The 12,004-nt window shown below is 41.0% G+C and overlaps 1 protein-coding gene across 4 annotated transcripts in view; it reads left to right on the top strand.

Annotated features, from left to right (window-relative positions):
• LOC100754769 (gamma-adducin) overlaps positions 1–12,004 on the top strand; it is a 112,298-nt gene that overhangs the window by 65,897 nt on the left and 34,397 nt on the right. Inside the window, exon 1 of one of the 4 annotated variants that reach the window (XM_027407033.2) lies at positions 10,111–10,214. The exons of the other annotated variants lie outside the window; for them this stretch is intronic. The gene's annotated coding sequence lies outside the window, so the exon portion shown is untranslated. Of the gene's footprint in view, positions 1–10,110; positions 10,215–12,004 lie in introns of those variants that run through there. 4 annotated transcript variants of the gene reach the window in all.

Here is a 12,004-nt window from a genome sequence, read left to right as displayed (position 1 = left end):
CAACTATGGTGGAAGCAGTAAAACCTGTTGCAACTTGTATTTATGATTGGAATTTATTTTGAAACATCTTCACAGGATTTTACAAGGATATTTTTGGTCAGAATATAACAACTTTTTGTTTGTTTGTTTGTTTGTTTTCGAGGCAGGGTTTCTTTGTAGCTTTGGAGGCTGTCCTGGAACTAGCTCTTGTAGGCCAGGCTGGTCTCAAACTCACAGAGGTCCTCCTGTCTCTGCCTCCCCAGTGCTGGGATTAAAGGCGTGCGCCACCACCACCCCGCTGATAACATTTTCTTGGTTCACATTTCCTTGGAAATTTTTCAGTCTAACGTACTTAACCAAAGTTACAGCCTGGTGAAAAAAACACGTTGTTCTTGTATCAGATGTTTTGTTCAAATTACTACTTTAATGGATGAGGTTAGTTGGGCAGAGCTTTGATTATGCAGAAGTGTGCTCTTCACACTGTTAGGAGAGTAAAATGCTCCCTAACTGTATATTAGGATGGAAATTCCATTTGAGTAGATTAGTTTACTAGTGCTGCCATAACACAGTACAAAACTAGATGGCTGGAAACAACAGCATTTTATTATTCTCTTAGGGTTCTGGAGGCCTGAAGTGTGGGGTGTCTGACACTGCCACCCTTTATTGCTGATCCTCATGCTGTGGTGATCCCCAACAATAACATTATTTTTGTTGCTATTTATAACTAATTTTGCTACTGTTGTGAATCATAATATAAAAATCGGTGTTTTCTGATGGTCTCAGGTGACCCCTGTGAGAGAGCCATTTGACCCCCAAAGGAATAGTGACCGACTGTTTTAGAGGTTCTGGGAAATTTAGGCCAGGCCTCTTTCCTGGCTTCTAGAGATGGCCACTGAGGCAGAGTGTTCCTATGCTTGCAGCTGTTGCCTCTCGTGGCCTGCCCTTTGTCCATGTGTGCCTCCTCTGTCCAAATCTTTCCTTCCCTCACTAGAAATAAGGTCACGTTCAGAGGTTCTCAGGACATAATGGATCTAGGGGACAGTTGTTAATACAGCTCAGTATGGATGCTCTTTAACTTTGATGGGGTTACTTCCTGTAAATAGTTCATAAATTGAAAATACATTTCATAAACTTACCTAGCAAACATAATTGCAGAGTAGCTTGGTATACTATAGAGTACTGACTGACTATGGTTGAGTGGGTGACTGAGAGAATGGATTACTGTTGGCTCAGTAGCAAGAGAAAACTGCTCTGGACAGAGAAATGGCTCAGTGCTTAAGAGCACTGACTGCTGCTTTTGGTTCCCAGCCCCCACCTGGAAGCTTACAACTGTCTCATTTCAGTCCCAGGGGATCTGATGCCCTCTGCTGACTTCTGCTGATTTCAGGCACTGTTGCATGCATGCAGTGCACAGACAAACACACAAAATAAAAAATAAATAAATAAAGGAAGAGGTTTTTTAAAGAGAGAGAAAAATATCCCAGAGGGTGGCCAAAGCACCAATATATTATGTTTAATATATATTTTATTTTTCTGATATCAGAAGTTACTTAATAAAAGTTTTAGTTAACTTGAGAAAAAGGGAGGCTATCCCACTGTATAGTGCTAGGACTATAAAAAGATCAAATTTCAGAGTGCCATTTCTGTTGGATATATATTGCTCTCACCGTGTCATGAAGTTAAAAAAAAAAATTGTAAGGCAAACCAGCCTCAGTTGGGAATTATCTGTTTACTATGGAGTATCGGACTTTGGCTTTAGGACTGGCAGGTGGCTCAGTAGGCAGAAGCACCTGCTAAAGAAACCCATCAGCCTGCAATTGACCCCTGAGCCCGCTGTAGGAGAGAACCAGCTCCTGAGGTTGTTCTCTGCCCTCTACAACCTGCCTTGGCACACACAAAGTAATAATAAAAATGTAAAGAAAAACTTGATATTGAAAGGATGATTTTTTTTTTCGGCAAACAAAGATTTGAAAAACTGCTTTTGTGAAAAGAATAAACAACAAACACTTGTGGGGTAATGGAGAATGTCTTTTTGTGGGTTTCACTTAAAAACCCATCATCAGAATCCCAGCACTCGGGAGGCAGAGGCAGGTGGATCTCTGTGAGTTCGAGGCCAGCCTGGTCTCCAAAGCAAGTGCCAGGATAGGCTCCAAAGTTACACAGAGAAACCCTGTCTCGAAAAACCAAAAAAAAAAAAAAAAAAAAAAAAAATATCATCAGGTTTCTGTCCTTGCAGATTATCACCAAAAACGAAGTGATTTCTAGGAAATGGAACTCAGGTCCTCTGCAAGAACAGTACATGCTCTTAACTGCTGAGCACTTTCTTTCTCCAGACCCTTCTCCACTTGTAAGGCCCTTGGTCTCACTTCCCCTCCATCTCCTATCTCCACTGATCATGGTGGCCTCCTTAGGGATGAAACTCAGAAGTGCAGTGGATGGCAGCAACCCAAGTTTTCTTTTACAAGTCCAACTTGTGTTTGGTAATGTGCCTTGTGTCTTCCTTCAGGTTGAATAGAACAGGATTTTTTTTTTTTTTTTTCAGAATACCTATAATCCCAGAATTTTGGAGATGGAGGCAAGAAGATTGAAAGTTCATGGCCGAAAACAAAACAAATTATCAAAAAACAAACAACCAAAAAAAATTAGCTTAAGAAATAGATGTATGGGCTGGAGAAATGGCTCGGAGGTTAAGAGCACTGGCTGTTCTTCCAGAGGTCCTGAGTTCAATTCCCAGCAACCACATGGTGGCTCACAACCATCCGTTATGAGATCTGGTACCCTCTTCTGGCATGCAGGCATATATGGAGGCAGAATGTTGTATACATAATAAATAAATAAATTTAAAAAAAAAAAAAGAAAGAAACAGATGTAAACCAGGTGGTGATGGTGGTGGCGCACACCTTTAATCCCAACACTCTGGAGGTAGAGGCATGCAGATCTCTGTGAATTCAAGGCCAGACTGGTCTACAGAGCGAGTTCTAGGACAGTGAGGGATACATTAAAAAAAAAAAAAAAAAAAAAAAAAAAAACTGTCTCGAAAAACAAAACAAAAAATATAAATGAGGGTTTGGTGAAGTTTTCTGTATCACTTGCATTTTTAATATTGATTTTTAAAAATTTTATGCTGAGTATGGGTATTTCAGTAATACTTAAGAGTAAATTTTGACTTCAAACATAACTGAAGAAAATGTCAAAAGCAAGGAGTTTTAGTTTTTGAAACTTAGTCTGCACAAATAATTACTTAAGTTCGTGAAGTATGTGGGAGTTGATCCTTATCCCCAAGTGGAGTACCTGAGGTAATGAGCCAAAGATTTGAGGTATTGCTGTAGACTAGGAGTGATGAATCTTTCTCTAAACCCTGAATCTCCAATGATTCCTTCCCTTATAAGCCCCCCCATTTATCGTGAGCTGTCAACATTCTGGGTTGTTTCCTGGATCTCACTGATTAAAATTTCACTGATACTAGGAGACTCAATAACAAACTAAATGTATGAGAGGCACACTCAAGTCATCAATCCACTGGTGTCTGTCATCCTTCTCATGGAAGGAAAAGTCTTTTCCTCCTCAACCATTTCCAGATACTCCATGTTGAGAACAAATGATGACTAGAGAAATATATAGAGAAAATGTTCATCAGAATAAATGAGATTATATAGAACACAGTATCTGAAAGTGTATGATTACAAAAATGAATTACTGATTATAGTTTCAGCATGTATGTGTATACATAAGTTTATATTATTGTGCCCATCTTTGAGTTTTGTGGTTTTAAATTTTTTTATTGTATGTGTACTTGCAGTGTGTGTGGGGGCGGGGGAGGTCAGAGGACCTCAGAGGTTCTCTCCTGACACCTTGTGGGATTCCAGGATTAAGGTGTCAGGCCTGTGGGCAAGCACCCCTCCCATCTGAGCCTTGTTATCTCTCCCCCACTTCCCTTTCCCTTTCCCTTTCCCTTTCCCTTTCCCTTTCCCTTTCCCTTTCCCTTTCCCTTTCCCTTCCCTTTCCCTTTCCCTTCCCCTTTCCCTCCCCTCCCCTTCCCCTTCCCCTTTCTCTTTCCTTTCCCTTTCCCTTTCCTTTTTTCTTCTCTCCCCTCCACTCCCCTCCCCTTTTGACATAGTCACACTATAGATCAGACTTGTATGGAACTCACTGTGTGACCTAAGCTGGCCTTGAATTGGAGTGCTGTGATTACAGGCATGAGCCGCCACACCAGACTCCATACCTTACCCATTATAAACCAAGTTTCCTTTCATTTCTTTGTTGTTTTCTTGAGTCAGTGTTAACCCTTAAACTCCCCATCTTCCTTCCTCTAGCTTCTGAGCTCTAGGAATGTATTGCCTACCTGGCTTCCTCACCCCTTGGTTTGTTTGGTATATTGTACTCATTAGATCGCAACATAGTCTCTTCCAAGCTCATTTCATGATAAAGCCCTCAAGCTTTCAAACTGATGCTTTCTTAGTTTGGAAGATAAAATGGAAATTTGCACATTTGGCTGATAGTCTGTAAGATTAACAGCTACAGCTTCCAAAATACAGAGCAGTGCTTGTGTGGTCCTCTCTACCTTCCAGCTAAAGGCCCTTACCCAGCATGCTTTTCTTTTTTTCTTACAATTCAAAATTGTGTGGAGTATACTGCAATGTTTTATGCTGCCATTGCTTGTCACTTGCATTGCACCTTCTAGTCTGCCCACCTCCTAATACTGCCTGCCATTAGGAAGCTTGTTTGCTTGTTTTACTGAGCACTAATGGGGAAAGGAGCGAGTATATAAGGTGAGAAGGTCATGAGGACGTGATGCAGGGTGGTGGAGCAGCCTGTTCCGGGAGGATTGAGCACTCTTGCTGAGTGTGTGCAAGCACCTCATTATCCATACCTCCTCCTTGTTATGCAGTCTGGAGGAAAGCAAATGTGGGCCAACTCTCTAGTTGATGTTTGCTTCCAAGTCTTTAAAGACTAAGAAAGGGCACAATATTAATAAATGTTAGTGGGTATTTCTATATCTTTAATAACTTAGCACTTTAGGAAAAAGATGTACCTTCAATATTTAGATCAAATCATTATATAATTATCTCACTTCTACGTCTCTTTGTACATACTAAAATGAGAGACAAATAAGGCCATTCATGAAGCACTGAACTTTAGCCTTTCCTTTAGCATAATCTGTGTGCCAGTGGCATTTATTAAATATAAACAAGCATGGTGTGATGGGCCTGTTCACTTAAATTTCATTGAAGAAGTAGATTTAGGCCATGGAATAATCTGAAAGTGACATGTAATATTAATAAATGCCATTGCTATGATTTTGAACCAGTATATGATACCTTGAGCACTGTACTTTAAAAAAAAAAATCACAACCTTGATATATAATTTGGTCTCATCTGTAAAATACGATCTTCAAATCTTGCATAGTCCCAGAGAACTGGCATAGCAACAGCATTGTAGCATTAAGATGTAGTGTGTTGTGGGATAATTAAACCTCCCTCTTTGGGAAACATAAGTGCCATCTCCATCATCTGATGCCAGGTTACCTGTTTATTTTTCTCAGCTTCATGTCTTGATCATTTTTATGTCGGTTGTATACAAAACTGTGGCTAGCAGATAAAAGCAACTCACGTCTTTTCAAACTTAAATAAAACTTGAGTGGCTAAGAATATGGTTTGTGACACTTTGTACAGGGTTTAAGTTGTTTTCTAGAACTTTAAATGTCCTCACCATCCCATAGTAATGGTCAGAAGAGCTAACACAGCAAACAGTGCCTGTTTCTTAACCAAGTGCTGCTTTGAAGTCAGGACATCTCATTATTATTCTGAGTGTGGGACAGTAGGCTGAGACTTGAGAGCATAGCATCTCTCCTTATTGGAAACCAGTTAAAATGACCAAGAATTTGGAATTTGTAAAGACTTTTTATGAGTATCGGTCTTTTTGTTTGAATTGCTTATAGCTCATGTGTACTGTGAGCAGGTTAGTTTAAAAGGAATTACACTTTCAGTTTCTAACAGTTCCTGGCTGTGTGGGGACTCTGAATATAGCCTCACTCCAAATTTGCAAGACAGTTGGGAGCTTCTCTAGTGAGATTTCTAAGGTAATCACACATCAGATGTGTTTCCTTTTTAAAGGCTATGATTTGGTTCTTTGTTACTGTTTTAAAGCAGGGTCTCAAATAGCCCAGGCTAAGATGGAACTTGCCAGGTAGTCAAGGATGACCTTAAACTTTTGATCCTCCTGCCTCCACTTCCCAGGTGCTAGGATTACAGGCTGTACCACCACTAGGTTTATATGATGCTGGAGATAAACCCAGGGGCTTCGAGTATTCTAGGCAAACACTGGGTTACACCCCAGCCTGGTTAGTCACAGAACTGTACAATTACAGTCATAATTTTAAAACATTTTCATCATTCTTTAGAAGCAGTCTTACTAGAAGCTACCCCTTATTTTCTCCCAGCATTAAACAACCAATAATCCAGACCTCACCTCTACATGCCTGCCTGTTTGAACATTGCATGTAAATGTGTGGTCTGTGGTAACTGGCTTCTTTCACTTTTCATGCTATTTCATAATTCAACCTGATACAGAATGCTAGTACTTCATTTTTTGTGTTTGTTTTGTGAACTGGTAATTATGCATGTGTGACATCCGTGTGTGTGTGTGTGTGTGTGTGTGTGTGTGTGTGTGTGTGCGCGTGCGTGCACGCACACCTGTGTACATGCAGAAGCCAGAGAAGGACATTGAAAGAGCTGTTCTTTCACTGTCTGCCTTATTCTTTTGAGGCAGGGTTTCCCCACCCTCACCCCTTCTAAGACGACAGGGTTTCTCTGTGTAGCCGTGGATGCCCAGGAACTTGCTCTGTAGACCAGGTTGGCCTAGAACTCAGAGATCCACCTGCTTCTGCCTCCTAAGTGCTGGGATTAAAGGTGTGCACCACCTGCCCAGCTGGCAGCCAGCAAGCCCCAGGGATCCAATCACAGAGTATGTATGATGCCAGCCTCTGCCCTCCCCATGCACACATATATATGCAATAGCACACACACTCATGTTCTCATGGGCCTAACCATACACACATATACATACAAAATAAATGAAGGCATCACATCTTTCTCTTCTATACTGCGCGCGCGTGCGCACACACACATACACACACACATACACGCTTGAGCACTTGCACGTGTGCGCGCCATATACATCTTTCTTTTTGGTTTTCAGTTGACTATAACTTAGAATTTGTAGAGCAGCACTTTGAAACCATATGGCACAACCCACTAATAAATCAGCAATCAGTGCTATCAGCATTTCTTTAAAGAGGGGCAAAGAAAAAGACATTAGAGTAGAAAGTATCAGGGTTACCATCAAAGTGTTATTCATTCATTTCATTCTATGTCCTAATGCTTTATATGGATACAATAGGAAATGCTTTCTTATTGTGGATTACTATTTTTAAGCCACCATCCTAGAATAGCACATCTCTTTGTGTCTTATCCTATTCTGCAACACTCTTGCTGGATAGTTATTATACGGGGACTTGGTTGGCATAAGACTTTTTACAGTGTCCTCTATCCTTCTCTCCCCACCCCCATACCCAGAGCTGAGAATCAATTTTAGAGCCTGTGCTTCTTGGCAAGTGCTCTACCACTAACTTAGATCCCCATTTGCTTAATACCTTTTTAAAATTGTTGTTACACTCACTCACTTGTATGCATGTATGCAGATCAGAGGTCAGATTTCAGGGTTGGTTCTTTCTTCAAGCTCAGGTCATAAGCCTTGGCAGCAAGTGTTTTCACCCACTGAATCATTTCACTGCCCTGCTCCTAGTGTCTTATTTCTAATTTGCATAGCCAAAGACTACACAAGAGGAAAACCTATAGGGCTGACAAGTTTACAGTGTTAACTGCCAGAGTCGTAACCTTTTATGTGAAAAAAATGTACTTTTTTAGCTGGCAGAGCACTCCACAGAATATGATACTTGTCTGCATGCTGGTTTACACAAGCTTATACTGTTTTATTTGTTTGTTTGTTTGTTTTTCAAGAGAGGGTTTCTCTGTGTAACTGTCCTGGCTGTCCTGGAACTTGCTCTGTAGACCAGGCTGGCCTCGAACTCACTGAGATCTACCTGTCTCTGCCTCCGTAGTGCTGGGAGTAAAGGTGTGCGCCACCGCCACTAAATACAGGTGTACATTACTCGAACTACGAAGAGTATGCTTGGATGGATATGTATGGTATTTTTAAAAGGTGTGGTCAGTTTTAAAGAGAAGTACCACAGAGCTAAAATTTATCAGCTGTCACCTGGATCTAGAAGTATTTATGCTTTCAGTGAATTGTTGGGAGCTGAGTGAAGACTCCATCACTAAGGTATCCCTTTCTTGGGAAGCATGAGAGCCAGAGATGGCTGATGCACAAGTTCCTTTCAAGAGAAGGTGGTGTGTGTGTGTTTGTTTGTTTGTTTTTGCATGGAGGATCAAGGCTTCCCAACACTGATAATGAACTGACATCGAAAAAGAACCTACCTGCCAAACTCCTTGATTAGGATCATGGGCTGCAGGCTTCAACAGACCTAGCCACAAATCCCCATCAATCACTTGGTAGCTTGTTTATTTCATTTCCTCATCTGTAATGTGAAGGTGATGTATACACATAAAATTGTGAGTAGTAAGTGAGCCAGTCCATGTGCATCCCATGGCTGACATATGGAAGTCTCTTTATCCATGTCCAGTACTGTGTAGTAGGCCGGGTTTTTGGTTGGAAGGAGTACACAGATGGAAATTTTCACAGTTCATTTTTTAGGATAGTAATCAGCTGAAATTCTTAGATCATTTCAACCACATTTAGCTGTGTGAGAGTCCTCATGAAGAGCAGTCATATTTAAACTGCTCTGACCACAGAGCAGGTTTCTATCAAGCACATGCTTGAGTTAGTATTTCCCCTGCTGTATCTTCCAGTGTGTCTCCTGACTGGTACTAAAATGGGAACACTAGCCACAAAGTGCCTATGCCCTCTAATGCTGCATTTCATTCCCAGGGGCTTCATATTTTAATTCTGTGTTAAAATATGGAAAGCTGTTATGTAACCACATTTTGCATTCCTCAATTCCTTGAGTCGCCATAAGAAGTGTTTTTGGTACTGTGTTCCAGGTACTGTTAACAGGATCCGTTAGATGTGGCTTAGTTGTTTGATTGAACTGTATCAGAATGCTTTCTGGTACTGAAAGTGTCTGCAGAGAAGTATAGAATAAACTTGACCCTATTGCAGAGTTGAGCATACACTTGCATCAATGGAAATGAAAACTCTTAGATTTGATTTTGACACTCTTATAGAAAGTTAATTTTATAAAAATTAGACCTTAAATTTGTAAAATGTTTTTCAGATAGTTGTAGCTGCATGTGCAGTTGTGAAACTCAGCAGAGATACTGTGCATCCTTCATGTAGTTTCCCCTGTTAGTAACATCTTATAAAACTGGTGCACTTACGTGGGATGGGGACTGGGAAGACAGGGGAGAGGGGGGAGTCTGGAGAGAGACAGAAGGCATCTATCTTCTATTGTAGAAGCTTCCTAAAAATAGACATCCACATACATAAAAAGTTTAAATGGTATTTCCCTGTAATAGGGGGTGGAAGGAATCCCAGGCTAATTTTTAAAAAGCCCAGTGCTAGGAATGGGTTACATCTCTTATGAACTCTTATGAACCACTGATATAGAATTAAACTTCTTTGTACATTCTTATCTTTATACATCTCTGAGCCCTCATCAGAGAACCTTATTTTTGTGGTAGTTGATGACAATTAACACCAAAACCCACAACTGGTCAATGTGCAAGGAATAAGAGACTCTAGAGTAGTCAGCCTTGGATGTGACATCTATGTAACACCCCCTCTCGGGGGTCATTGCAGAAGAGGGGAGAGATTCTAAGAGCCAGCAGCAGTGAACAAGAGTTTTCTGGACATAACAGAAAAGTTGCTCATATGAGCTCACAGTGGCTGTGACAGCATGCACAAGACATGTGTAAGATCAAGACACTCACAATCCCACCATGGATTGGGGTGGGGCGGGGGTGGGGTGGGGGGGTAGTCACTAAGTCCCAGGCCTAGCTACTGAGAGAAAAATGGTTTGTTTTCTACACAGATGTGACTCCTAAGAGGTTATCCTTGCTCCAATAGATGACCCTAAACACATGCAAATACTGGTGTCATGTTTTGAAAAACCACATGAAAACTGGAGGAAACCATGGAAGGGGAAGTGATAGGAAAGGTATTGGAAGGGGGACCGGGAGGAGGGGACTTGATCAAAAAACATGTGCATGTATGAAATTCTTAATTACAAAATTGACTAAAAACTGTGCTGTAGTGCCCAGGTAGTAGTATTGTTGACGCCGACCCTCTTGGGATTTTTCTAGTTTTGCTCATGTTCACTTAATGCATCCATTGAATCCTAACTCCATTCTGAGCATACCTTCCTCTGTCATGTACACCAACCTCTGGTCTGGTCTCCACTTCAACAGTGTTGTCATTGAGGAATTTTATGTGAACGAATCATGCACCATGTAACCACTAGGATTAGCTTTTTCACTCACTTTATTTCATTGGAAATTTATTCATATACAAGCAGTTCATTCCTGTTTTGCTAGGTAATCATCCATTTTTGGATATATCTTATCTTAGCTGTTGTCATGTTGACAGACACAATGCTTATTTCCTGTTCTGAACTACTACAAATAAAACTGCTCTCAAGATTAGTGTGACTTGTTCTTTCTCTGGGATAAATGGCCAGGAATGTAACTGCCAGTTGTATAGCAGTTGCATTATTTATTTATTTATTTATTTATTTATTTATTTATTTATTTATTTATTTATTTATTGGTTTTTCGAGACAGGGTTTCTCTGTGTAGCTTTGGAGCCTATCCTGGCACTCGCTTTGGAGACCAGGCTGGCCTCCAACTCACAGAGATCCGCCTACCTCTGCCTCCCGAGTGCTGGGATTAAAGGCGTGCGCCACCAACGCCCAGCCAATTTTTTTTTGCATATTTTCAATAAAATATCAAACCTTTCCCCACGGTACCTGTCCCATTTACATCCTGACAGTGTATGAGGTTCTGATTTCTCTGTTGTCACTGTTTATTTGAACCATTCTGATGATGTGTACAGTGCTGTGTTGTTGAAGAGCTGTTTCCCGATGACTAGTGAGGCGAGCTGAGCATCTTTCTGTGTGCCAGTTTGTTTGTTACCTGTGTATCTGTTTGCTTACTGCTACCCTTTGAGTGTTCATGGTCCTTTATTATGTACATAGTTTCCTCATGGCCTATACCTTGTCTTTTCATTCCTCCCCCCTTTTACTCTTATTTAAATTATGTGTAAGTGTAGGTCTGTCTGTAGTGCAATGGAAGGGTGGAGGGCTGAGGCCTAGCAGCTCCTGGAACTGGAGTTATAGGCAGTTGAGAACTGCCATATGGGGTGTTGTAATTCAAACTTAGGTCCTCTGAAAGAGTAGCTAGAGCTCTTCACCTCTGAGCTGTCTCTCCTGCCCCTTTTATTTTCTTAACAGTATCTTTTGCAAACAAACATTTTACATTTTAGTGGAGTCCAGTCGTGGGTTTGGTGTTAAAGAATTGTGCCCTATTCTAGATTCTGAAGATCTGCATGGTTCTGTTTTGCTTGTATGTTTTTTGTTTGTTTGTTTGTTTTGGTAACAGATTCATAATTTTAGGACTGAGGATATAGCTCAGTGGTAGTGTACTGGTTTAGTAGTGGGAGGCCTTGGGCTCCATCCCAACACACACACACATGCGCGCGCGCGCGCACACACACACACACACACACACACACACACACACACACACGCACGCACACACACACACACACACACACAGAGCTCCTTCCAGAATGTTTTACATGTAAGTTGGTGTGCTTTTGGAGCTGTCTAAAGTTGTGATAACATTGACTATTTTAGCCGATAGTGCTCATTAGTAGCACTAAGCACATCTGTGGTTTTATGCAACTCTCACCGCTGTCTAACCCCAGACAACTCTTGCCATGAATTGTACT

This window comes from Cricetulus griseus, chromosome 3 (assembly GCF_003668045.3).
Source record: "Cricetulus griseus strain 17A/GY chromosome 3, alternate assembly CriGri-PICRH-1.0, whole genome shotgun sequence".
NCBI lineage: Eukaryota > Metazoa > Chordata > Mammalia > Rodentia > Cricetidae > Cricetulus > Cricetulus griseus.
Note: the sequence above shows the minus strand (reverse complement) of the source record. Positions and strands in the feature narration are given on the sequence as shown.